Source organism: Notamacropus eugenii, chromosome 3 (assembly GCF_028372415.1).
Source record: "Notamacropus eugenii isolate mMacEug1 chromosome 3, mMacEug1.pri_v2, whole genome shotgun sequence".
NCBI classification, from domain to species: domain Eukaryota; kingdom Metazoa; phylum Chordata; class Mammalia; order Diprotodontia; family Macropodidae; genus Notamacropus; species Notamacropus eugenii.
Window position 1 is genome coordinate 176,389,429 of NC_092874.1, and position 26,722 is coordinate 176,416,150.

The 26,722-nt window shown below is 39.7% G+C and overlaps 1 protein-coding gene across 3 annotated transcripts in view; it reads left to right on the forward strand.

Moving 5' to 3' along the window:
• Positions 1 to 387: 387 nt before the first annotated feature.
• The window catches only part of SFMBT2 (Scm like with four mbt domains 2), a 295,043-nt gene continuing 268,708 nt past the window's right edge, over positions 388 to 26,722 (forward strand). The window contains exon 1 of one of the 3 annotated variants that reach the window (XM_072653415.1): positions 388 to 739. The gene's annotated coding sequence lies outside the window, so the exon portion shown is untranslated. Of the gene's footprint in view, positions 740 to 3,000; positions 3,182 to 4,753; positions 4,850 to 26,722 lie in introns of those variants that run through there. The other 2 variants (XM_072653416.1, XM_072653418.1) reach the window with 2 other exon arrangements.

Below are 26,722 nucleotides of genomic sequence, written 5' to 3' on the forward strand. Positions count from 1 at the left end.
AAGGTTTCTGAAAGCCTGCTAGGGACTAGGCTAAGTTTAAGTCAAAGCTGGGCGCCACAGAGTGGGAGGGGCAAAAGTTGCTTACAGTTATTTCCCCACACTTGTTAACATTAGTTTAAAAAAGAAAGCACCCCAACCACCCCAACTTTCGAAGAACTGGCAAGTTTGTACACTTGGACCAATAAAAAAAATTAAATTACTCAAAGAGCAAAGCGAGCAGCCAACGGACAAAACCCAAAACGACTCAGTTACATTTTGTACTTGTCAGTTTCACCGCTGGCGATGTAAACTTTCAGTTGCAAGTCTACCAAGGGGGAACTGGGGTGGGGTGGGGTGGGGTGCGGTGGGAGGGGGGGAGCAGAAAGCAGTGGGCGGGCGGAGGGAAAGGGAGCTAATGTTGTGAACGCGGGCCAGTGGGTTTAAGAAATTTTGCAACCGCTGGAAAAGGTCATTGAAGGAATTGAATGCAAAAAAAAAAAAAATCATCTTAAAAAAAGAGTGCCGGGCATGCGCAGAGGGAGGATGCCATATTGGAATGAGTCTGTAGTGAGAGAGCGGGAGGGAGAGGAGAGAGAGAGAGAGAGAGAGAGAGAGAGCGAGCGAGCAAAGGGAAGGAGAGAGAGAGAGAGAGAGGGGGAGAGGGAGACAGAGAGACGTACACACACAGATCGCCTTTTCACCACTGAGCTGAGGGGGGCTTTGCCCTTTTAGAGACTGGGGAAAAAAAAACTTCATCCAGGTAAGACGTCGCTGCTTCTCCAGGCGTCCCAGACTTAGCATGCTTAAGGAAATCTCTGGCTGGCAGGTTGAGCGCGCAGATGAGCAGATTTTTTTTTTTTTCAGTTTAGAAAGAAAAAAAGGGTGGGTGAGTAGAAGGAGAGCTTTTGGGCCAGGGGCAAAGGGCTATGTGTGGAAGGAAAACATCCCAGTCTCCAACTCTCCAACTCTCCTGGATTGCCTGTCTGCAGCGTTTTTTTTTAATTTTTAAAATTTTTGCTTCCCCCCCATCCACCCGAAAAGCGAGGGTGGGTGTGCAAGAGAACCTAGCACCCTGCTTGTAAAGTGTCTCCTTTGGGAAACTGCGTCTTCCTCACCGTGGCACCCTTTACACCTTTACTGGTGAATTCCTTTTTTACACTGGCACCACCATCCTCTTCTTCCCTTTGGTAGTTGTTTTTTTTGGGGGGAGGATTGGGAGCAACAGCAGGGTAAGGTGGGGGCTAGCTTGGTTGGGAGGACAGCTAGTGAATTTATATATGTATGTATATGTATATCTGTATTTTTTTAAAGTAGTGTTGGGAAGGATTTGCATATGTAGCTAAAATGAAATTACCACTAGTTCTGGAGGGTGCTTTGGAATGGATGGGCTCTCCTTTTTTTTTCTTCTATTTTTTTTTTAAAGTAATATCCTGTCATTTGGGGCTTTCCTGTTCCTGTGACTTTCTTTCGAATTGACTAGACTTGATCTCTGTTGTCGAGTTTATTTTCTTGCTTTTCTTGGTGTTTTCCCTCCCCCCCCCCATCAAGCAAAAAACTGCACCGCTTATTTATTTTGATAAGGGGGTGAGCAGCGGAGGGAGGAGGAGGGGTGTGTGTGTCTGTCTCTCTGTGTGTGTGTGTGTGTGTGTGTGTGCATGAGACGTTGGACAGATAATCTAGAGCCCGTGTTTTCTCCGAAGCTCTACAACTGCGGTAAATGAATATTTATAAATCGTGTCAGTTTCAACATGGCGGGCTAAGGTGTCTTTTAAAAACTGAAAATGAAGATTTTGAAGTGGGAAAAAACCCAACCGGAGATGCCACCTTTTAGGTTCCACTCTCTTTGGTTACCCCAGGAGGTGTTTTAGCGAATTAAATGGGAAAGCGAGACAGGGGCTAGCTTGCCCTAGTTTTTTCCGCGGTAAAATTCTCGGTGTGTAAAGTCCATTACTGGAAGGGAGGGGGAGCAGAAGGCAGCGAAGTTCCCTCCCCTCCTTCGGGCTGAGAAAATACCCGATGATGGAGGCAATCTTTACTTTAGATGTACTTGAGATAACTTCGGCCCCCTCCCCCCCTTCTTCCTCTCCCTGTGTTTACGTTGTGGTCTCTTCGCTGTCAAAGGCTCTCAGTAGGTGGAGCGAGGGGGTCCCTATTAAACGAGGCTAATTGTCCAGGGTGGTCGGAGGCGCTGGTGACTTTTCTTCCCCGTCCTCCCGGTGCGAAGAAGCGTGCTGTGCTGAGAACGGGACTGCTCTTTCTGTCCTGTGTGTGTGGAGGGAGCTGGGGCTGGGGGTGGAGGGGGCAGTAACGTTGAAGTAGAGAGCCCCCGAGGGTGTGACCGGACCTTGGAAGCACCGCGTCCAGGATGCTGGGCACGGAGGCTCTTCCTGGTTACTTGGAGACGCGCTTTCTGGAAGGCAGGAGGTGTAGAGGGAGAAGGGGGTACATGGAGGAATAGGTCCCTCCTGTAGGTAGAGTTGATGTTGTGTTTGTGCTTCCTTCTCCAAGAGGACCGTGACATCTAGAGGATGGCATGGCTTGCAGTTGACTTGGATGTACCTAGAGGGCTAGGCTTTGGAAAGGTTTGCTCTTGGGGGTCCGTGGGGTGGGGGAAGGGGGTGTCTTTGAAATTGCAGGTTTGATGTTTGGGGGGGTGGGTTGGGAGGGAGGGGGTGTATAAAAAAGCTAGAGCATTCATTCAGAATAGGATGTACCCCGTGGCAGGGAAGGGACTGGAAGAGGAATCCCAAATGGGGGTGTGTGTGCATACTAAGAGAACCAGAGAACAAACACAGAAACAAACCCCAAAGCTGAATTACCCTAATGATTTCTAATTCCGGAGAAGCTTTGGATGGGTGCCTGAGACCGTAACAGTGTGACCTTGCGCGAGTCACGCACCCTCTCGGTGCCTCAGTTTCCTCCCCTGTACGACGAGGGCGTGGGGCTCGGGTCCCTTATCGGAGGATCCTTCTTGCCACGCCGACAGGGGTCGCCGAGAGTCGCCGCGCGGCCTCGCTTAGCGTAGTAGCCGGAGAAATCCTTCCCCGAGGGAGCAGGGGCCAGGTTAGCGCTTTAGCGCAGGGCAGGGGGAGGGAGAGCGGAAAGCCGAGGGAGGGGGCGTAGACCAGCCGGGCTCTGCCTTCCGCAGTGTCTGCAAACTTAACCAGAGCCGAGCCGGGCGCACCGTCGTGCAGAAGTGAAAGTTAGTGCATTTCATTTTTTATTTCTCAAAATTAGGGTTTCTTTAAAAAAAGAGAGATATTCTGGACAGGGTTGGGAGTAGATGCGGGCATTTTGAGTGGGGGGAGGAGGGATCGATACAGTCTATTCCTCCTCCCTTTTAAACGGATGCTTACATTGTGTGAAAGGTCCTCGCCATTCATTTGGTTCCGGGGGTCTTCGGGGAGGGAGCCGCAGGGACTGTGGGCGTGCGCGTGTAATGTGTGTGTTGCGGGGGTGGTGGAGGAGGGACGGGCTAGCCCGGGGGAAGGAGCGTCGTTTCAGCCCCCTCGGGGCTGCGGGGACCGGGAGTTGAGGAAAGCCTAAAAGAAGAGCTCTGGTAACGGGAAAAAGCAGCCCTGGCTCCTTCCCCGTCCCGTCTTTCCCTCTTCTCTCCGCCCCTTCTTCCAGATTGCCTGTGGGAAACAGAGGAGGCTTTGGTAAAGTAGGAAACCAGCCTAAAATGGCTCTTTGCTCGTAAACTGCAGTTTCAGCCGGGAACACCTCCCCTCCTCCTGACGTCGCTTATGACAAGCAAAGAATTAACTCCAACTCCACGAAACCTGCATTTTTTTTTGCATTGTACAGTGGAGGTGAAAATGCATTCGTGCGTGTGTTTATTAAACTCCTTAGAATCCGTGTGCGTGTATGTGTAGGGGTGTGTGTGTCTGTGTGTGTATGTATGTATGTATATATTATGACTTTTCTTTCTTTTGGGAGAAAGAAAACCTAGGGGTTGGTTGTTAAGAAGTCGGGCCAGACCCACCGCCTCTTTAACTAAGCTACCCTGAGAGCCAGCTCAGCTGTTTCTTTGACTGGCAAGGTTACTAACCAACGGGTGCCAATAAATGGATTAAATGACGTGGAAACGGAGATCTTTACGAGCCGAAGAACTCTCCTATCTCCACCCCCCAACCTCCCTATCCCAGGGCGCCAGAACTTGGCTTTTTTTTCTGCTGGGGGAGGCCACAGGTGACACTCAAAGCTCAGGGGAAAGGTTGGGGGGGGGGTTCCCAGGGAAACAGGAAAGAGCATCCCTAAACTTCTTGCAGTTTCGCTTTCAGAATTCGAATCCCTCTTTGCCATCAGGATCTTTTATTTCCAGGCTTGAGTGGGGGCTTTAGGGAGGAGGAGAGGCCCCAGACATTACGTTTTGATGGGGGTGACTTTTTGGGGGGAAACTTAAGTGGCTGCCATTCCTAACAAAAGCCCTGTCCTTTACACGAACTTTTTGCTTCTCCCTCTCCTCCGAGAAGCCCCGCCGTCGTAGATGTGTATGTTTTTCCTTTGGACTCCGTGCCCCCCTCCTCGCCAAGCCCCCTTCGCCCGGCGCAAGGACGTGGAGAGGAGACAGCCCCCGGCTCCAAGGAGAGCCTTCCCTCGCACCACGTTTTGTCAGTTTCAGCAGTAGCGCAGACGCGGCTGAATCCGAGCGGATTGGTGGGAAACCGATTTCCTACGTAGGGCCGAACCTGCTTTAATCGGGATCAATCGCTTCTCCTTTCTCTTCCTTACCCTCCCCCTTCCCCCTAATATGCCTCTAACCCAGTAGCGATTTGGAAACTGAGAAGGCGAAGCCTGTGTCCTACACCAAGTAAATGGATCAGTCTTTTCATCCAGGTGGAAAACCCAGCGAGGGGGCTTAAATCTGGTATGCCTTTTACAGGGGAGGGGCAAAGAGGGGGAGGGATGGGGGAAGGGGAGAGTGGAAAGGATGGGGAACTGCCGGGAGCCGGGGAATACGCCCTTGGCTAGTGTAGGAGGTGTGTTACTCCCCCCTCCCCCCGCCCCCCTTTAGCTTTTCCATCTGATACCCCGGCCCACTTGTATACCTTCCTTAGAAAAAAACTGGTTTACCCCTAAAAGGAAGGAACTCCTCCCCTCCACTGCCCACTCTCCCCTCCCCAGCACTAAAGTGCCCTACAAAGTATATTAAATCTGTGTGCTCCGTTGGTACAGTACCATACTTTTACAATATCACAAATTCCACCCAAACTGAGAACCTGACAGCCCCTGAGGCCTTATATTTGTGATCTTGAAGCCCTTTGGGTTCTGAGCTGTTTCTGCCAGAAACACCCTGGAGAAAATTTCAGACCCCCAGGGCTTGGTAATGGTGGGAGCTCAAATCACCTCCTCTCTCATTCCCCTCCCTTCTCTTCCCCACCTCCCTCCAGTGTTTTTGAATAGCTGAAGCTCCCCCACCCCCGCCACCCAAGGCTTATTGTAACTATGATAGGCTGTCCAGCTGGGAACTGAAATTCACCAGTGATGAAGAGAAATTGATTGGAAAGAGTTTTTTTATCCTCACCTTTTCTTGAAGCACTTATGGACTAATTTTTAACTCCTGGCTATAAATAACTCTGGGCTGCGTGCTTTCTGGTTTTTTTTTTCTTTAAATGGCAGAATGAATTCTAGAGGAAGACTTGGTGGCTTAGGATTTTTCCCTCTCCCCTCTTTATTTATTGTGGGGAATTCTAAATTACCCCAACCCATTCCTCTCCGAACCAGCCAAGGAGGCATCTCCAGCTTTGTTTCAGTAATCATTCTCTATTCCCCTCTCCCCACCCTACTTTATATGTACAGGATGCTATATGATGGAAACCTTGTTTTTAGCAATAAGTGAAAGGGAAGGATATACTTCAATTGCAGTGTGCTTTGGGGAATTTAGGAATTCTCTGCATGTAATTAAGAACATTCAGGGATCATGCTAGACCTTAAAGCTTCTCTCTAGCTTATCTGCTACCAGGAAAAAAAAGGTTTTATTTACATGGTGTCTCTGTGAGCAAGAGTGAGCATTTGAATGCACATTTGGGGTTACCACCAGCTTTTTCATGCCAGACTTTTGGACATAGTTTCTGTTCAGCTGAGATCCTGTTGAAGAAGATTGGGGTTGTCACTTAACCTCAGTGGACTTCAGTTTCTTCACTTGCAAAATGAGAGTTGAGCTAGATGGTCTCCAGAGTCCTTTCTTGTTCTATAACTCTTTGAGTTTATTAACCTATGTAGTAGGTATACCTAAACAATCTTATCTTCTGAACTGAAGTTAGGTAATATAAGTGTGACATAGTAGTCTCTTTAATGTAGCCCAACCTAATCCTTGGAAGGTGGTTGGATTAGTTCATCTTTAACTTTATGATTTAGGTTTCATAAGTTTGTGAGCATGTAGCTAGACTAGAGAGGGCTAGAGAAATCAAAACCAAAAAATCCTTAAAGTGGAGAGTTCATAGATGATGTAGGAATATGGGATAAATCATTTTGTGTTTGTCTGAGGGTCCAAAATCCTTTGAGAAGTATGAGACTTGCTTCAGTTCTCACCATGCCAGGCCTTGATGCAACCATTCTTCATGGAGAATCATTTGAGACTACTGAGTATCCATATTTTACTTGTAAATAATTCTCAAGATGAAGATTTGATGACCCACTTTGTTCACACCTTGTTCTACTTTTCAGTAGAATCATATGTAAAGCCCAAGACTTTCATTCCTATTCCTTTCCTTTTAAAAGTTTAAAAGGATTAAAAAAAAACCTCCAAACCCCCAAACCTTAAGCCAGTTCATAAGAAAGATGATATAATGTAGACAATAAGGCCATGCATTAACCATATTTGTATTCCAGATGTTTATTAGGAGAGATGTATACTGTAAACCAGGGATGATTTTTCAGCTGGCAGTCTTGGAATAAGACATGAAATCTTAGTAGCTTTTAAAAGTTGCTTACTACTCAAAATTGTTGTGTGTCTATGAGTCATAGAACACTATAGTCTCTGAGGAATTAATAATAAATGTCACTCAGAGGGCAATGGAGAGGCGTGTAAGGTGAGTATGAGCAAATAGCAACATCTATGAATGATAAAGAAGTGTAGAGGACTCAAGTACAGTCATCAAAGAGATATGATTGAAAAAGATGGGCTGGTCCTAGGGTGAGAGCCAGGGATAACTACCTAGTGGCTGTCTTTCTACAATAATCCCATTAAAACTCTTAGCTCTAGTGTTGAAAGATAAGTATAGTAAGCATATCATTTTATGCATTATCATCCTCTTTTCCCCTGTCATCTGTATTCCTTAAAAAAAAAAGCCATAATTTTTTTATAGTTCTTGGCATCTTTATAAATGGCAGCTATCTGGAGTCCATAATAATCAAACTGTCTTCACTTTCATGTCATTTATTCTCATGACAAGATGCCATCTTTTGACACTGGTTTGAGAATGGGGCTGTTGTATTTATTTTCTTTCTCATATCTTTTTGATTTTTATAAAAATGATATGTCTGTCTAGATACATAGTGTTTAGTTACTGTAATAAAAAATTCTGCAAGGTGGGGTAGGGAATGAAATTGCACCTTATAACTGTTGAGAAGGTACAAAGATGACTGTAACTCCTCACTGATATTTTCATCCTGTGAATTCTTTCATGGAGTTTTGTAGACTAAGAAAAGCCTTTCTTTAAAAAACAAAAACAAAAACCCAAACTATTGAAATAGACCCATTCTTCTGCTATGTTTGATAGTTTTTCTTCCATTTCAGTCAAAATTAAGTAGTAAATAAGAGTCTAAATTCCCATGTTTGTAGATTTTGCTACCATATGTGGTCTGTGGGCAATATTATTCTATTGTCTGCTGCTCATTTAAAAAGCAAGGATGCTATGTCTGGTGGGTGAGGATTGATTGTTGCGTTCATCCTTTGTTGCTGAAGAAGACCATGCCATCAGAGAAATGATGACATGACTTGCACGTGACATTGTTTTGAGTGAGGGAAGGCTGAGCAGGTCACCAGCCTCACTTCTCCTCCAGAGCCATCTGAATCCAGTGACCAGATATTCATTAGGATGAGTGGAGAGGACCCAGGATGCACTAAGAGACCTTGGGCCCTTTAGGCCAAGGTCTATCCAGGTGCTCGTGTAGGGTGAGGTAAGGCCCATTCATTGAATAGACCTGTTTAAGAAATAGCCAAGACACGGCCCCTTTAATGAGGTCAAGAAAAAGACATCAGGCTGGGTGGTGGGTAAGGAGATTAAAAATGATTGGGATGGTCTTTTGATTATGCTAATAATTTTGTCTGTATACTGGCCTAAAGTACTTTAAAATGTCTTATTGGACTGCTTCTGCTAATAGAATCTTCCTTTGTTACTAAGAAGTACAACAAAGAAAAACAAAGATATTGGTCATGTCTGACCAACTATATGTGCCATGTTTTAGTCATGGTCCACTACTGAGAAGAGGAAAACATGTTTTACCATCAGTCCTCTGAGGTCAAGTAGTGGTCATAATTATGATGCTTTTACTTTTCTTTTAAATTTACATTATTATGATCATTATATGAATTATTCTGACTCAACTTACTGTGCTGTGCATCAGTTGATTGAGGCCTACCAAGTTTCTCTGAATTCTTCATGATTTGTCCCTTCTTTATAGCGGGGTAGATTGCATTCCATTCATATACCACAATTTGTAAAATAATACTAAAAGTATTTCTTTTGTGTGTGTACGTGGGACCTTTCACAGTGTCTGACGAATTTGACTTACATACCTAGAAGAGTGGTATGACTAGGGTCAGAGGGAAGGTACAACTCAATAACTTTTCTACCATATTTCAGTATTGTTTATCAAGGCAACATGACATAATAGAGAGAACATTGAATTTGGGAGTCAGTATTGATTGGTATTGCACCTTGGATTCTTTTTATCCTATGCAAGTCACTTAAGCTCTCCAAAGCTTAGTTTCTTCATCTATAAAATGAGGTTACTAATGAGACCTAAGTTATAGGATTATTTTGCTGATCAAATGAGAAAGTGTATGTAAAATACTTTGTAGAACTTTAAGTATTATTATAAATATCTGTTCTTATTTTCTGATGAGGTTGAATCAATTCACAGCTCTCCCAATAAGGCATTAGTGTACTTGACTTTGGGCAGTTATTATCTTTTATTACCATTCCCAGCCTGATAGGTGGAGGAGAAGCCTCTGGGTTGTGTAAATTTGCATTTCTCTTAATAGTGCTTCTGAGCATTCTTTTGTGTGGTTGTTAGTGTGCTATTCTCCTTGAAAACTTCCTGTTCCAATTCTTAGACCCCTTGTTTATGGATCTTCTTATATTTTTATAGTGGGCTTCCTATGTCTTGGATATCAACCCTTTCTCAGAGATTGCTGCAAAGATTTTTCGCAAGCCATAGCTTCTCCTTTTAGTATAGCTGCATTGATTCAGATTTAGCATCATGGCCACCAAACTGCTTTAAATAGGTTACTTCTTGAACTAGGCGAAATAATAAAATTCATTTGGAGGAACAAAAGATCAGGCATCTCAAGAGAAATAATGACAGAAATTAGGAATGAAGTAGGTTTAGCATTACCAGAACTCAGTCAGGACTTATCAAATTATTTTTAGACTCGTTTGTGATTCATTAGTATGGGGAGTCCTGTACCAATAATAGGAAATAACATTCTCCCAGCGTTCTCAGCATCTGTCATTTATGCTTTTAGAGAGTTGTTTTTGGGGTTTGTCTCAAGATGGGGGTGGTGGTAATATCCCAAGTAGTGTATGAGAAGTCCACTGTAGGTTGCATGCCCACTGTCCCACTCAACCATAGCTATCGTTTACCCATTGCAAACCTATAATCCTCTACACATCTTCCTTTCCTTGTGCAAATTCCCAGTCTTGCCACTTGTGAGTGAGGTGCAGGCCTGTCAGAGCAGTTATTAACTGACCCTAGCCAGACACCCGTAGCAGAAGGTATGGAGGTGCTGTTAGGAAAAAACCTTCAATATACCCCTTAGTAAAAAAAGTACTGATAGGGGTACATGATCAAAAAATTTGGAGACTACTGGTGTTGAAAGAGATGAACTTGCCCAAGGTCACAGTGACACAGTATAAGTGAGATTCAGGTCTTTCTGAATAGGAGGCCAGGCTAGGTCTCTATCTGTGGTGCCATGCTGCTTCTACTTGAAACTGATGGAAAAATAAAGAAATTGACCAATGGGGAATAGATTAGCCAAGCTAGAGTCTGAAGCAATTGAGCAAAGTTGCTTTCCTGTTGTGTGAATGCAAAACTGGAATACTGGAATAAGAATTCCTTATTCAACAAAGACTTCTGGGAGAACTAGAAGGCAGTTTGGCTTAAATTCAGTTTAGGTTAATACTTTTTATCTTATTCCACAATAAGTTCCAAATGAATATGTGACCTCAATTGAAATGGTCATATCATAAAAACATTGGAGGAGAATGGATAGAGGTACTTTGTGAAACTGTGACTAAGGAAAATTTTAGCTTTATGAGGGATAGAGGTGATAATAAAAAGTAAAATAGATAATTTTAGTCATACAAAATTTTCCTTAAATGCTTATTTTAATCCAAAGTGTTAAAGGCTAGTTTTGACTTTTGGTGTTTTTTTGAAAGGCCTTAATTTTACTATGGGGTTAGACCAGAAAGTGGTATGTTGATTAAGCCATTATTTCATTTAGGGAATTACTGGCAGGAGGTAGCAAGATGCCCAGGCAGTCCTATTGGAGGCACAGCAGGCAACAAATGGCCTTGCTGCTCAATGCATTACCACTTAATGTATCAGGCCAATGTTTGCATCAACTCTACAATATTTAATTCATTTAATTATTAAGTGTCTACTGTGTGCAAGGAACATATTGAGTTCTAGAAACATTAATGTTAATATGATTTTGGGTAGACCAAAATGATGTTCACTGACCTGTGTGACTTGAATTATAAATGGTAATGTGGGGGAAATGAACTTTGAAAAAAGGTTGAGTAGCACACAGGGCCGAGATGTGAGAGTTTTTGGCCACTAAAGATTTTAAAGGACTTGAATTTCTGAAATTGCAGCTGAGGTACTGAGCAGCATTCAATTTTGATTATAAATTGATTTCATTTTTTTTCCTCTGTCAGTATTGGTACCTACCCATTAAATACATAAACAAGAAAAACAAAGAAAATGGTCTTCTGGAAGAGGGGGAAAACAGAAATCAAAAGACACTGGGGAGGGGCTGGCGTTTTCTTTTTCTAAAAAGTGTTGGCAGCTGATGAAAACAGACTTTGGATTCAAACTTAAGTTTTTGGCTTTTCTTTTGTATTTGATTTTCTTGATCACTAAGAAAACTAAAGACAAAAAACAAAAGCTGGTATTTATCTTATCCCTACATAAATACCATCTTGTGCTTCCTCTCTTGGCTCATCAGCTGTTCATAGACCCTATTCCCATGGCAGAGTTGACCTCAGGCAGTGATGCTGACAAAACAAAGGTTCTTTACTCTATATGAATGAAAATTAATTTCAGCTCTTTTCAAAGCACAAGAGAAAAATCAATGTTTGCCAAGTGGAAGTAGCAGAATTCTCAGAGAATCATTTGGCTTTCATATTCCTATATTCTTCGAAATGACGGAAAGGAAATGTGGTCTGGTGGTTAGCATACACCAGATACGTGGAATTCTGAAGTTGATGTGTTTTAAAGAGTATTTTATCAGTTTTACAAAGCCACTACTCTTACAACAACCCTGTGATGGATATAGTATGAGTATTATCCCTTATTTCATAGGTAAAGAAATTTGGGATATATGAGGTACAATGACTTTGTCTCTGATTACACAGACCAGACTTATTTAAGCTGAGATTTGAAGTGGGCTTTCCTAACTTCTAAATGAAGTGCTTATTTCCACAATTGTCTTTACTTAAAAACTGCTCTCTAGGTTTCAGAGATCATAGAAAGAAAGCTGAGAGATGTAGTTAATCACCTCATTTTACAGATGAGATCACTGAGGCACAGAAGGTTAAAGTTTCTAGCAACAGAGCCAGAATTCAAACAAACCCAGGTTCTCTGACTCCGAATACGGTATTCTTTCTACTCTACCACTCTATTAGTGACTCCTGTTTTAAATGGCCAATTAGTATTCTTCCCCACTATCTCACAGGACAGTGATGAAAACAGATCATATTTTAAGGTAAATATGTTACCTTTATGACAAGTCTCATTTGATTTTTCTGTTTTTAAAAATGTATTTATCCATTCCTTACCCTATAAGCATGTGGTTAAAACTTTCTCCTTCCCCTCCCGATCATCATTTTTTTTTTCATATTTTATTTTTAATTTATGGAATAAAATAAGCATTTTCATAACATAATGTAGTAAAAAAGATGCAACATGAAACTGCCAGTCTATTTTGTACAACTCGATATAATAAAGTTATTATGTAAATTTCTTCCTCCCCTACCATTTGACACAAATAGGTGTGTATACACTCACATACACACACACATGTGTAAAATTATTCAATACATCTATTCATGAGTTCTTTCTCTAGATGCAGACAGTGTCTTCCTTCACATGTCCTTTATAGTTAATCTGGATATCTGTTATAGTCAAAATGACGTATTTGCCCAAAGTTCTTAAAACAATATTGCTGTTACAGTATACTGTGTTCTCTTAGTTTTACTCATTTGACTCTTTATTATTTTGTGCAAGTCTTCCCATGTTTTTCTAAGATCATTGAGTTCATTTCTTACAGCACAGTAGTATTGTTATTAAGATGATCTTAGCCCTAGGTCTGTGTCGCAAGACACCCACCCCCATTCCTCCCAAACCCCACCTGTTCATTCTCTTTCCTGGGGTGAAGTGTTGTCTTGGGAAGTACTAACCTTCCTTTGAAAAGGAGGTCCTCTAGTCCGTTACTCATGGATTCCTTGACATACTGATGAAGCTTTTGCATCTTTTTTCAAAATAATTTTTAAAAAAATGCATGACATGAAATACCTAAGGATTACAAAAGAAACCAGCTGTGTTGAAATACAGACTTTTGAGATTCCAGATGAAGAACCCTGACCATAGACAAAATCCATTCATTATAAAGCTCTCATTACAGATACGCACTCTCCCTCTCCCAACCCTGCTCCCTTGGGCTTTTTCTTTAATAGCATCTTTTAATTTCTTCTTGAAAGGAGAGGCCTGCCTTCCAGTCTTCCTATCCCAGACTTTTCCCTCTATTGCTTTTACCTAACTCTACTAACACTACTGTTAAGACACTGAATTACTATAGGCTTGGTGGGGTTATTCAGGGACAGGGAACCTTTGGCCTTCTAGATCCCTAAGTGTGGCCTTTTGACTGAATCTGAATTTATACAATTATAAAATTTGGATTCAGTCGAGAGACTGTACTTAAGGACCTAGAAGGCTGCATGTGGCCTTAAGGCTGCAGGTTTCCCACCCCTGGGTTATATACCTTCAGCTGCCCTCTGTCTTTTACATTCCTCTCTCCTGGTTTGAGGGATTCCCACTGTTGTGGCCCACGAAAACGATAGTGGTATACTTAGAGTGGGATTGAGCCCAAAGACTATTGCGTCAGTTCTTTTTTCCTGTTTCCTGATTGCTTAAGATCATCCAAATTTCTCGAGCCTCTTAGATCTCTTATTTCTCATTTTTGTCTCCTTTGCTCAGTCTATTTCCTTTAAAAAATCTTCTATAGATATGAGAGAATTCCATTTCTTAATCTTTCCTTTACAATTATACTTATTTACCATTGTTGGGATGTTTGAATTGGATGTTCTACGCTCTCCCCCCTTCTCCACTCTCTTCTCCCTGCCTCTGTCTCTGTCTTCCAGAAATCTTGCAAATGCCTCTCTTGCTGAAAATCTTTCTTTTCCCTTTAATCATTAGACGCAGGTTTGCAGAATGTTATTTAGGGTTGACACTTGGGTTCCTCTGCTTTTTGGACCATTCTGTTCTGTTATTTTCTTTGATTTCTTGACTATGAATAAGACTGAGTGATTTAAATTGAGGCTATTTCATAGCTGAAGACCTTTCTCCTTGTTGCTGGCAGTCTTTGTTGTTTGGTATTGAAATTCTGAAATGTTACCACTACATGCCTTGGAGTTTCAGGAGTAAAGTTTTTCTTTGGTAGTGATCTGTGGTTTTATTCAACCTGTGCTTTATTGTCTGTATTCAAAAATTCTGGATGACTTTCTTAAGAGTATGGTATTCAGGTTTGTAAAGTTTATCATGTTCTGCTGGGAGAACTGTAGCCTCTAATTTGTCTCTGCACATGTTGTCTTCAAGTTCAGTTACTTTGGCTTGCAGAGAATTCATGTGTTCTTTTATTTTTTATATTTTCATTGTTATTTTCTGATAACATAAAACCCTCCCCCTCCCTGAGAAACATCCTACATGGCAAATAATATTTTTTAAAGAGAGAATAAAAACTCAGCACAACTGATGAATTCATTGGAAAAGTCTGAAAACATGCAATATCTCCCATCTGCACAAAGAGGTAGATTTGGGGGTATCTTCTCCTAATTCTTCATTTGAGTCTTATTTGGACTTTATGACTTGTTATGTTTGCTTTTGATATTTTGGTGTGTCCTAATTCTTTCCATTTCCATTGTTGTGGTTGCTGTGTGTGCTGTTTTATTGGCTCTACTTACTTCACTCTGTATCAATTTATATAGATCTTCCTATGCTGCTTTGTAGTTATCACATACCTAAATTCTTGCAACTTAGCAATATTCCATTATGTTCATGTACCATAATTTGTTTAGCCATTCCTTAATTGGTGAACATTACCTTATTTCCAATTCTTAACTTAGAACAAAAAGTATTGCTATAAATATTTTGGATTATATGGGAAATTTTTTCTTACATATGACTTTCTTAGGGTATATATAAGCCTGATTATGAAATCTTTGTTTGAATGGGCATGAATAGTTTTAGTTTATTTGGATAATTCCAAATTACTTTCCAAAATGGTTGTACCATTTCACAGCTCCACCAATAATGTATTAGTGTGCCTATCTTTTTATAACCTCTCTAATATTGACTTGCTGTTTGGAGGTCATTTTTGCCGGTTTGCAGAGTGCGAGATGAAACTGCAATTGTTTTGTTTTGCATTCCTCTTATTAGTAATCAGAAGCATTTTTTCATGTGGTTGTGAATACTTTTGCAGGTCTTTTGATAAACTGTCCTATGATTGTCTACTAGGGAATGGCTGTTATCATATATCTTGGAAACCTTATCTGAGCAGTTTGATACAAAATATTTTTCCGATTTGACCGTTTCTTTTCTCATTTGAGATTCATTAATGTTGTCTCTGCAGAAAGTTTTCAGTTTCAAATACTCAAAAGTAATCTGTTTTGTCTTTTGTAATTGTTTCTATCTCTTGTTTGGTTAAGACTATATCTCCTAACCATAGTTGTTAGAGTTTTATGATCTTTTTAATTTAATTTTTTAATAATATGATCTTTATTATTAAAATCATATATCTATTTAAAATGTATTGTGGAATGTGGTGTAAGATGTTCTTAGGCGAATTTATGCTCTCCATTTTTCTAGAAGTTTTTATAAAATAAGGAGTTTTTCTCTAGATAATTTATAGTTTCTACTTTATCAAACACTGAATTATTGAGTTCTCTTGTTTCTGAATCTTTTTTTCTCTAGTCTTTTCCATTGATTTATTCTTTAGAAATACCAGATGGCTTTGATGACTACTGCTTTATAATATAGTTTTGAGGTCTGGAAATGTACTCCCCATTTATTCATACTTCATCATTTCCCTTGATATTCTAGGTCTTTTGTTTTTTCAGATGAATTTGTTATTGCTTCATTAATCTCTGGAAAGTGTCCCCTTGGTAATTTGATTGGTATAGCTTTAAAGTGTAAATTAATTTTGGTAGTATTGTCATTTTTATTATATTGGCACAGCCTAGCTATGAGCACTGAGTATTCTTCCACCTACATAAGTTCTTTATTTCTTGAAGGAATTTTTTGTAATTGAATCTATACAAGTCTTTTTTGTACTTTGGATGAGGTTGCTCCCCAGACACTATGCATTTTATAGTTACTTGGAATGGAATTTCCCTTTCTATTATTGCTTTTTGTGTTTTGTCATTATTATATGTTGATATTATATATTGATTTTTAAGGATTCATTTTGTAGCCTGAAACTTTACTGAAACTGTTAGTTGTCTCAATGAGTATTCCTAGGGTTTTCCAACAAACATTATATCATCAGCAAGCAGGGACAGTCTTATGTCATAACTCTTTACCCACTTTTATATCTTTAATTCCTTTTCTTGTCTTATTTCTATTGCTAGCATTTCCAGAACTGTATTAAATAATAGAAGGTTCATGGGGGAGGAAAGTGAGAATTGTTTCACTCCCACATTTATTGGGAAAGGTTCTGTTGTATCCGCATTGCCTATGATGATTGATTTTGGGTTTTTTAGCTATTTTTTGTGATATTTAGAGAAAAGGTCTTATGTCTGTTCTTTTCAGTGTTTTTAGCGTAAAAGTATACTTGGTCACGTATACTTATTCATCTGTTGAGATGATCCTGTGGTTTTGGATGTTCTGATTTTTAATATGATGAATGATGTTGATTGTTTTCCTAATGTTGAACTATCTTTGCATCTCTGGAATAAATCCCACCTGGTCATAGGGAATGATTTCTTGGACACATTGATGTAGTCTGTTCTATAGCATTTTAAAATTTGAGTCAGTGTCCATTGACTGGTCTGTATATATGCAGGCCATATACATACATACATACATACATACATACATACATACATATATATACTGGTGTATAGTTCTTTTTCTGTGTTTTGTTTTTCCTTGGTTTGGGCAGGACTATGTTCTGTAAAAGGATTCTGGCAGGTTGCTTTCTATAACAATTTTAAAAGTTTGATAGAATTTTCCCATGAATGAATCAGAACGAAGAATTTTTCCCTTTGGTAGTTCCTTTACAGCAAAATCTATTTCCTTTTCTGAGATCAGATTACTTAAGAATTTTAGGTCTTTTGGTAATTTAGATACTTTATATTTTTGAAGGTATTCTTCTATTTCTTTTGTGTTCTCAGCGTCATTAGCATGTAACTGTGTATAATATGTTCTGATTATTTTTATTTTTTCTGGTTTTACTTCTTGCTGTTTTGGTGATATGATTTTCTGCTCTCTTTTCAATCAGACTGACAGAGGCTTTTATCAGTTTATCAAATGCTAAGTTCCATAATACCCATACGCACCTCTTCACTCTTGCCTCCGTCAGATACCCACCTTCATCTTTGGAAAAAAGTCTCTAAGAGAAGTCACTCTGTGGCTGTCCTTGCCTGCCTGCTGCATTCATTTGCTCTCTGTCTTTCTGTTGTTAGAGGTGTTTGAAAAGCAGATAATCTCTTCAGTTCTAGTTTTTTTTTTTAAATTTTAGACTCAAATACTAAAACATAAATATACAATAAGAAAAGAAACATTATAAATTTAAATATTGAAACTTAAATACAAAATAAGAAAAGAAAAAAAGCATTGCCATATGCACAGCAGAACATGAGAGAATTCAAAATGTGCAGCAATAAATTTTCATTTCAAGAAAGCCTGTATAATAAATACTACATACTGTGCTGAGAACTGTCCATCTTTGCTTCCTTGCAAGTTTTCTTTTGTTCTCTGCTGGGCACTTTTTACTTTGTTCTTTTTTTCTCCCTTCCTCCCTCCCCAGAAGGCTACAATTAAGTACATGTATAGATGTATATATGTATGTCCACATACATATATACACATAGACATACACATATACACTTAATACATATACTTATGTACATACACACTTAGATATCTATAATCATATATGTAGACACACATTCATATGCATCTGTGTGTATATGCAGACATGTTCACATGCATCTATGTATACACATATAGACATAGACATTCATATGCATCTATGTAAGAATGTACTATATTTATTTGCCCTCTGTTTCTCTTGAGGGTGGATAGCTCCTTCCTTCAGAAGTTCAAGTCTTTCCATAGTTTTTCAAGTCCACTAACTCATTTCCTATACCACTGCCATATTCCAGACTTATACCATCTAGTTATTTTAAATAGTCCAAAACAGCATTTCTGGATGTGACTGCCACATAGTGTACTTTTCCTATCTCTTTTAATTAAATCTTTTTAGCCTTAACTTAGTCCAAGACCATGATTACCACTCATGCTCCTTTTCTCATAACAGATTCTTCTCTCGATCTTTATTTTATGCTTGTGTGTGTCTGGTTTTCTTTCTAAAAGTGTTTCAAACTCTTTGTGTTTGAATGAACATCTTTTGTCTTGTAGGATTAAGCCCAGATTTGCAGGATAGGTCACCCTAGACTGCATCCTGAGCTCCATTACCCTTTAGAAGCATTATTCCATACTTTTTCCAGCCAGTGTGGAACAGTCTTGCGTTACTTGAATGCCCTTTCCTTTCTCCTGATGGCTTATAGAACCTGTTGTTTCTGAGTTGAACTGCTAAATTCAACAACTGCATTTCTTGGAATTTGCAGCCTTATTTTTTTTTTTCTAGCGGTGATCTGTGAATTCTTTCAATAGCAATTTCATTTTCTATATTTAGAAATTCAAGACAGTTTTCATCTATTATTTTCTTCATGACAGTGTTAAAGTTTTTTGTCCTGTTGTGTTCTGAGAGACCTGTGATTCTTAGGTTGTTTTTCTTTATCGTGTCTTAGAGATCAGTATATTTTGCTTATATTGTCAGCATGTTTTCTTTTAATATTGTGGTTTTCTTTTTCTTCACTTCTTTTGTGTATTTGCATTCCCAATCTCTGGTTTCTTTGGTGATCACTGCATATCATTTTGCTCTGCATGCTATAAATTTTTTCTCATAATTACCGTTTCTCTCTTAAACCACTCAGGCTCAGTGTGTTGTGGTTCCATATTCTCCTCAAACTCCTCAGGGCTCTCTTTCTTATCAAGTGTTGGCTCATTTTCCTTCATTTTGTAGCAATTTTTCAGATGTTTGAACTCGTTTACTAGACCTGGAGGTCACATTTCCTTCTGTTGTTGCTGTTTTTCCTGTTGTTTTATCTATTTCTATTCATGGTCTTTTGAGTTTTATTCTTCCCGAAATTTTTGGTACTTCGAATCTTTTTTCTCCCTTTATTTTCCCTACCACTCATTTTTCTGATTCCTCCCTCCCCTCTGACTATGGGTTTCCTTGGGGGCTGGATCTCAAAGCATCTAAGCTTCCTTTCCTTCTGGGAAATTCAGTTTATCAGTCTAAGTTTCTGCCCTGTCTAACTTTTGGGCAGTCAGAACTGACCCTAGAAGTGCTTTTCCCCTTCATCTTGATGAAGTACAACACAGCATGGTGTCTTGTCCCTGTGAATTGTCCCATTCTCTGTACCTTTGTTCACTCGCAGTTCAGAGCTTTGCAGCTCTGGTACTTCCAGGTTGTAGCCCCTGGCAGGCTTCTGCTTCTGCTGGCTACTGAAGCTGGAGCATATATCTTCAGTCTGGAGCTGCAGTTTCCAGGCACTGGACAGAGGCAGGGGGAACTGAGTTGTAGGGGTGAGTTTTATTGTAAGCCTGTATGGTGTCCTTAGGTCTGTTAATGTGGGCTCATTCTTGGTAGGATAGAAAATGGGAGAGGAGCAGTGAGTGAGCTGGGGGTCAGTGAGCATCAGTTCATTTTTTTTTTTTTTAAAGTTCTTTCTGTTCTTGGTGACTTAGACCATAGAGACAGCTGAAGTTTTTGATTTTGGGGGCACAGTTTTTGTTTTGAAGAGGAATGAGAGGTTATGAGGATCAAAGAAAATGGCTAGTCTACCTTCTTGTTGCTCAGGTGACCCAGAAGTCTCAAAGCTATATTCTTTGTCACTTTTTTTCCCCACTTGAGTATTTTTGAATTCCAAATCTGGCATTCTTTTGTTTAGTCACTCTAAAGTTCTGAAGAGATTTTCTGTGTTTTAAGTTGTTTATTCTGTTGTCTTTGTTAATTCTGCTTTGAAATCTTTGATTTCTAACCCAATTCCCTTGCTGATACCTTCTTTTGAAATTTTGTTTGACTTTTGAATCATTCTGGAGTTTCTTCCTATTTGTTCTTGGATCTCTGGGAGTCTACAGGATTTTTTCTTTCCCCTTTGGGAATTTTGGGTTTGTCTTCCTTAATATTTGTTCAGTGTGCTCTTTGAATTTTGAGAGTCTCCCAATTTGTCTCACTGCTTGGGAGCCAGATTTCTTTTTTCTTGTGAACTTTTTGTTTTTTCCCCTTTTTTCCCCCCTGTATCCTAGGAGCTTTGACTCTAAACTCCCCCCTAATTTTTGACCACTTTCCCCTTTGCTGCTGTGTTATCCTGTCCTCCTACAGAGAACCCTGAGAACAGGGCATTGGTAAAGTAGCGGGGCCTGGCTGGTTCTCTGCCCAGAATAAACTCCATGGGGAGAGAGCCGACTCCAGCTAGGTTTTTAGAGCACCTCTCCCACAGACACAAGAGCCCCTTCCTTGGCAGCTCTGCATCTTCTGTCCCTCCCCTCATTCCCTTTCCTTTTTTTTCATGGATCTGTATAATCAGCCTTCTGCCTCTAGTGGACTAGGGGAAGACTTTAGACTGAGTTACTCCTGCCTTTGGAAATTAGGAGAGGCCCCTAGCTCCAGACTGTGAAACCCAAGCCCATGAGGTTTCTTGTGTTGGCCGTAGTCCGTGCCATGGTAGGAACATTAGGAGTGGGAGCTTTTAAAGTATTTCAGTTCTCAGATGTTATTTCACGAGGCTGTTATCTTGTATCGTTTCTATCATCTTATCCTTTGGGTTTCAGCTTTAATTGCTCTAGGTTTGGCACACATTTCTCTCTTTTTAGGTTTTTAGGTTAGAGTTATAAAGGAAGTCAAGTACTTTGCCATCTTGCCCCAAATCTCTCGGGTTTTTATAAAGAAACATCCATTGTTAACTCTCTTACCAGGTATAGTACTTAAAAAATTGCAGGAGAAGCATTTGCAGGAGAAGCCAGTGAATCATTTTTCCTTTTTCTCTCTGTCCAGATTATAAAGATGTTTCTTCTATAATGTTTCTTTTTAAAAGTAAGCAAATGAAACCCACTAAACCTCTGTATGCTTACAGTAGAACTAAACAAAAGCAGAAGCTGAGTATTCTATGGAAAATACAAGCTGTCATATGGTGTAAATGGTGCCAATTTTTGTGTGCATGGCTTAGGTTGGACACCTGAAATTAAAAGGCAGATATACATAGGCAGTTGTCTTGACTTCCAGTTGGTGGTCTGTCCAGAAGAGCGTCAGGCTGTTAGTTACTTGGAGATCTTAGAGAAACGCTGCCTAAAATTGAGAGCCTTCTAGAGGGTGCAGCGTGTCTGAGGCTGGATTTGAACTCATGAAGATGAGTCGTCTGAGCTCAGTGCCCTATCCACAGAACACCCAGAGGGGAAGGAGATCATGAGGAATATCATGATAGCAAGCAGTAGGTCTCTTTCTGGGCTCCTTTTCCTTGATTATCCTATCCTGAATCCTTAACTTTGGTCTTAATGGAAAATGAATGGTTGGAAGTCAACCTAGTGATCAGCAACTCTTCAGGGTTCTCTGTGTTCGTGTTCAGACAGATAGATCTATAATCATAAAACACCAGAACTGGAAGAGACATTAATATCATCTAGGTCAACTCCTTTATTTTACAGGTGAAGAAACAGGGTGAGAGAGGTTACGTGAATTATTAGCATCAGTATTAACCGTCTAATACATACATGCTCAGTACACACTTGTTCTGGTTTCCTGGCTTCTTGAGGAAATGGTACCTTGGACCATAGGTATTTAATAATTATTTGCTGAATTGAATACTTTTTTCTTGAACTTTCTTTCCTTTTATTTTTATTTTATTCTGTTTCTCCATCTACCTCCCATACCCCCTTTTTCCTCCCCTTGTAGGACCATATAATGCAATTTACCCCATGCCTAAAAATTGGTCAAATAAGAACACATTAAGGTTTGCAAAAGCAAAGACTGAGCCCAGATATTAAGTGGCACAATTAAGATTTAAATTTAGGCCTTACCTGACTTGAGGTCTAGGACTTTTCTGGTATCTTAGGCCATCTGTCTGGAATTGTGGACTTTAATTCTTCCTTAAACCTCACCTCCTAAAAGCAATTATTTAGAAACTCATCTTATGACTCCTGAGGAGAGTAGTAATTCAGTCTTTACTTCAGACTGACAAAAAGCCCTTTTAGGAATAAAGGTTTTGCGTAGGCTGTGCTGTGTGTTTAAGGAGTTTCTGAGGCTGGGCAGTCCCTAGCTGATCCCCTGAGTAGGAGGGAGGAGATCATTGATAAGTATTAGCACCGACAGGCTAATTATAAAAAGCAGAATGCAGCTGGTGATGGTTTAATATAGAATCTGACAGTTTTCAAAGATTCTTCAAGGCCCTGTGCCTTAGTGAGTGTGATCTCTGCCAATTGTGCGCCTCCTGATTTTTCCATAAGGAGATGTGGATGGTTGGATACTGCCCTTTTAATAACATTTGACAGTTCTATAGCACGTTTATTTCTTCCTGTCTTTCTTTACTCTCTCATCCATTCCCTGTAGCATCATTGAAATATAGCCAGCTCTGGGGTCAAACATGGTATTGGGAATTGTGTCTGCTAAGGCTCCTGTGGAGAGAGTACGGTTAGGTTAGATTAAACCACAGGTTGGAAATTTGGGTTTTTGAACCGAGTTGTTTATTAATTTGTAAATTTTTTTCTCTTTGGCCATTAACTTAATTGTTTTTCACTTTCATATCTTTATATATCTCCTCCATATGCTTTTCTCTTGGCCTCCCATATCTCAAAATATTTCTCCTCACCTTGTGATAAGTAACACACATACATTTAAAAACAATACCATGTTATCTTCCTTCTTAATAAGCCACCAGAGCTACTGATTGCTTGTCAAACCAAACTCAGCTTGTCATTCAAATCTGGTCATTACTAGACTCCATCTTAAACTAAGCTCTCCCTCCCCTTCCCCCTCCCCAATGTACCCAGTACTTTGAGTCTGGCTATTTTCCATACCCTTATGCTGGTTTTTTTTTCCCACCCTCACAAAATGCTTCATTCTCTCTATCATTCTTACCTCTTGTATATCTCTTAGGGATCTGTTCAAAGTCTTTTTCCTTCATAAAACCTTCTGTGACTAATCGCCATCACGGAGATTTATTCCTCTCTCATTTCAAGTATGTTCCCATGCCTATGCTTCATTATCTGATTTTCTTTAGGTACACCTTGTTTTAGTCTTAGAAATCTGAAATTTCCCATGTCTTGTTTGTTTAGTTAGCTGTGAATGTTTCGTTTGGGACAGCTCTGGATAATGGAGAGAGAGCTGGCCTGAAGCCAGGAAGATTTCAGTTTGAGGGCTGCCTCTTACTGGTCTGGACTTGGTGACCCTGGACTAATTTCTTAATCTTTCACTTAAGTTAACTCTCAACACTATAAATTGCAGAGATGTCAGCTTGCTTTGGTACAGGAAGTTTCCTTGCCTGAGAGTTCTTATAGCTATGAAATTATAAGTCTGCTTCCTATTCCTGATTTGCCTTACAAAAAGATTATTACATATAAATATCAAATGATAATTAGATAATAATAATTAGATAATAAAATATTAGATAATATTTTTAAAAATAATGTTCAAGTTTTTTCAATGGTGCAACCATGTGAAATGAATGATTTTGTATCCATATGTATACATAGATTCATGAATTTAATCACAAAATTAATTATATTTGCTTTCAATTAGAATTACTAATTGATCTAGGCCTGTTATATATGAGTTATAACTGACAGGCCTCCTTAGTTCATATGAATTAGCTGATTAGTTAAAACTCTGTGTGTGTGTGTGTGTGTGTGTGTGTGTGTGTGTGTGTATGTATAAATCTCAAACAGTTATAGGTCATATTTTTGATGTGAAGTGATGCTTTAATCATTCTACATTAAGTAGAATGGGGTATAAATACTCAATTTACATGCTACATTGAAAAAAGTCTACCATGTGGACCCTGCTGGCTTTAGAGTGATTATCAGTAGTAACTGTTGCTGTTTCCCACCCAGCCTGATGTCTTTTTTTTTCCTTGCCTCATTAAAGGGGCCATGCCCTGGCTACTTCTTAAACAGGTCTATTCAATGAATGGGCCTTGCCTCACCCTAAGTGAGTACCTGAATAGACCTTGGCTTAGGCCCAAGGTCTCCCAGTGCATCCTGGGTCATCTCCAGTCATCCTGATGAATATCTGGTCACTGAATTCAGATGACTCTGGAGGAGAAGTGAGGCTGGTGACCTGCACAGCCCTCCCTCACTCAGAACAAAGTCAAGTGCAAGTCATGTCATCATTTCTCTGATGGCATGGTCTTCTTTGGCAATGAAGAACAAAAAACACGCCTTTAAAGTCAAAGGATCCAAGTGTGAATTATGTATGGCTCTGCTGCTTAGTACTTGGGCTAGCAATTTAATCTCAGTGGGCCTCAGTTGCTTACTTGTACTTCCATGATCCAGGAAGAGAAAGTGAGACCAACAATTCTGTGCAGCTCTGCTTCCCTTAAATCCAATTCCCTGGAAAAGTCAGGACACTGCCCATGATGTCATTGGACCTCTTCAGAAAAGAAGTGCAAACATCACCCCCAAAGTCAGGTAGTTAAACCACATGCTCTCTAAGTACCCTGTTCAGTTCTAAACTCAGTGATTTTTTCCAAGCTTTTAAGAAACACATCTATTGCATAAAGCAAGGAATATTTTCTCATTTTACTGATGTATGTATCTTGTCTTTTCAACTTGATTATATATTCCTGGTTGGGTTGGAATCAATTTTTTAACTTATCCTACAGTATAATTTGCACAAAAGTTTTCTGCGAGTAGTACCTAGAAATATTGTGACTGATTTACAAAACATTTGTAAAGTTCTTTGAGTGCCGTGAATGAAGCTACTAATTAACTACATGGGAGATATGGTATTATTACTGAAATCTATTCCATTTGTGGAAAATGCAGTATACAAAAATATTTTCTTCCAAAACAGAAACATAAGATATTGACCTAGAAGGATTCTTTGCTTTACAAAAAATTTTGTTCAAATAGAGAACACTTACACTACATTTAATATGTTGTTTGATTTGGCCAAATTTGACTTGTAGGCACATATATATTCAGTATTCTTGCCTTTATTAGAGGTGGGGCTTGGCTTATGATTTCAGTTGGTATAAAGAACCCCTAAAGAAGAAATTCCCTCTGATTTCAAGGCGAGTTGTCACCTTTTCTGCAATCTAGAATCTTGAGAGTTTGCCTAGGGGAGAGCTGTCAAACTCTCCATTAGTAAAACTGGAGAGCAGTTAGAATCAGATTAAAATGTAATTGGGAAATGTTTAACAAAATAGATAACAATACACTACAATACCTATTACCTATATTACAATTATCTATATATGTTACCTATATTACAATGGTCTATAGGTAATGTTGATTTATAGTTTTCTAAGCTATGGTGTTTATCTGCAGGGATCCATTTCCATGTGAGTGCCCAAGTAATAAGCCCAGAGCCATGATTCACACTCTGGCCTGCACTAGAGGAATCAGGGAGCCTCACCTCCTTCCATACCACAGCCAATGTAGAGCAGAGGGAGAAACTTGAACACAGGTCTTCCCAGCTTTGAGTCAGCTTCCTCTTTACTATGCCATACTGCTTGTATATGTTGCAAACATTAAAATATTTAAAATTATGATTTAGAATCAGAAATTTTTATTCCCTTTTAGTAAGAGTAATCCTAGAGTTGATAATACAGTATTAAAGTAGATCTTCCATTCAGGATGTCAAGAGTGACTCAAGAGAACATATCTTTATTCCGTTCATAATGCTGTCTTCTCTTGTTAAGAGTTCCTTCCTAATTTCATATAATTCCACATACCTGTCCATGGAAAATGAAGGACCATGTGCTCTTAGGTGTCTTCTTACAAATGCGAGGCTTCTACATTGCTGTGTTATTACAAATCCTAATTATAGAGGAATCCTAAATCTGGTATTTGAATTCTTCTGTAATCTAGTTCAGACTTCCTTTTCGAGCCTTATCACATGACCAGTACATGTCCATTGCTCAAGTCAAAGTGGACAACTTACTATTTCCTGGATGTGTGATAAAATGGAAAAACTAAAACAAAACAACACTGAGTCTGGAGTCAGAGGATGTAGGTCAAGCCACATTTTTGATGTTCATGACAGGTGGCTTTGCGCAAGTTATTTAACCTCTTTGCTTCTGGGTTTCCTCATTTGTACAACGAGGAGAAGGTCTCTGAGGTCCCTTCCAGCTCCCTACCTCTTAGTTTGTTCCTTTTTTTTTTTTAAACTGGTCATAGGATCTTAGATTTATGAAGGACCTGGAAGGCATTTCAAGGCCATCTAAGTCACCTCTTTCATTTTAAAGATGAATAAATGGAGACCAGTGGGGTTAAGGGACTTGTCCAAGGTCCCGCAAAGCCTATATATCCTTCAAAGTTCAGCTTGCCTGATCTCTTTTTTTCCTTCCAACCCCTTGTAACAGAAAAGCATCCTCGTAGTATTGTTAGGGTCTCTTTGGGCACTTATTTCTTTCTGCTATTCTGCTATTCTGTGTTGCATGATAATTATTTACATACTTATCTTCCTACTTAGATTAAAAACTCTCTGAAGGCACGGAATCAAAGGCAGGCAATGTTTTGCTTTTGTAATTGTGTCTTCTGTGGCTGGACCTTAGTTTAGGTACTTAATAAA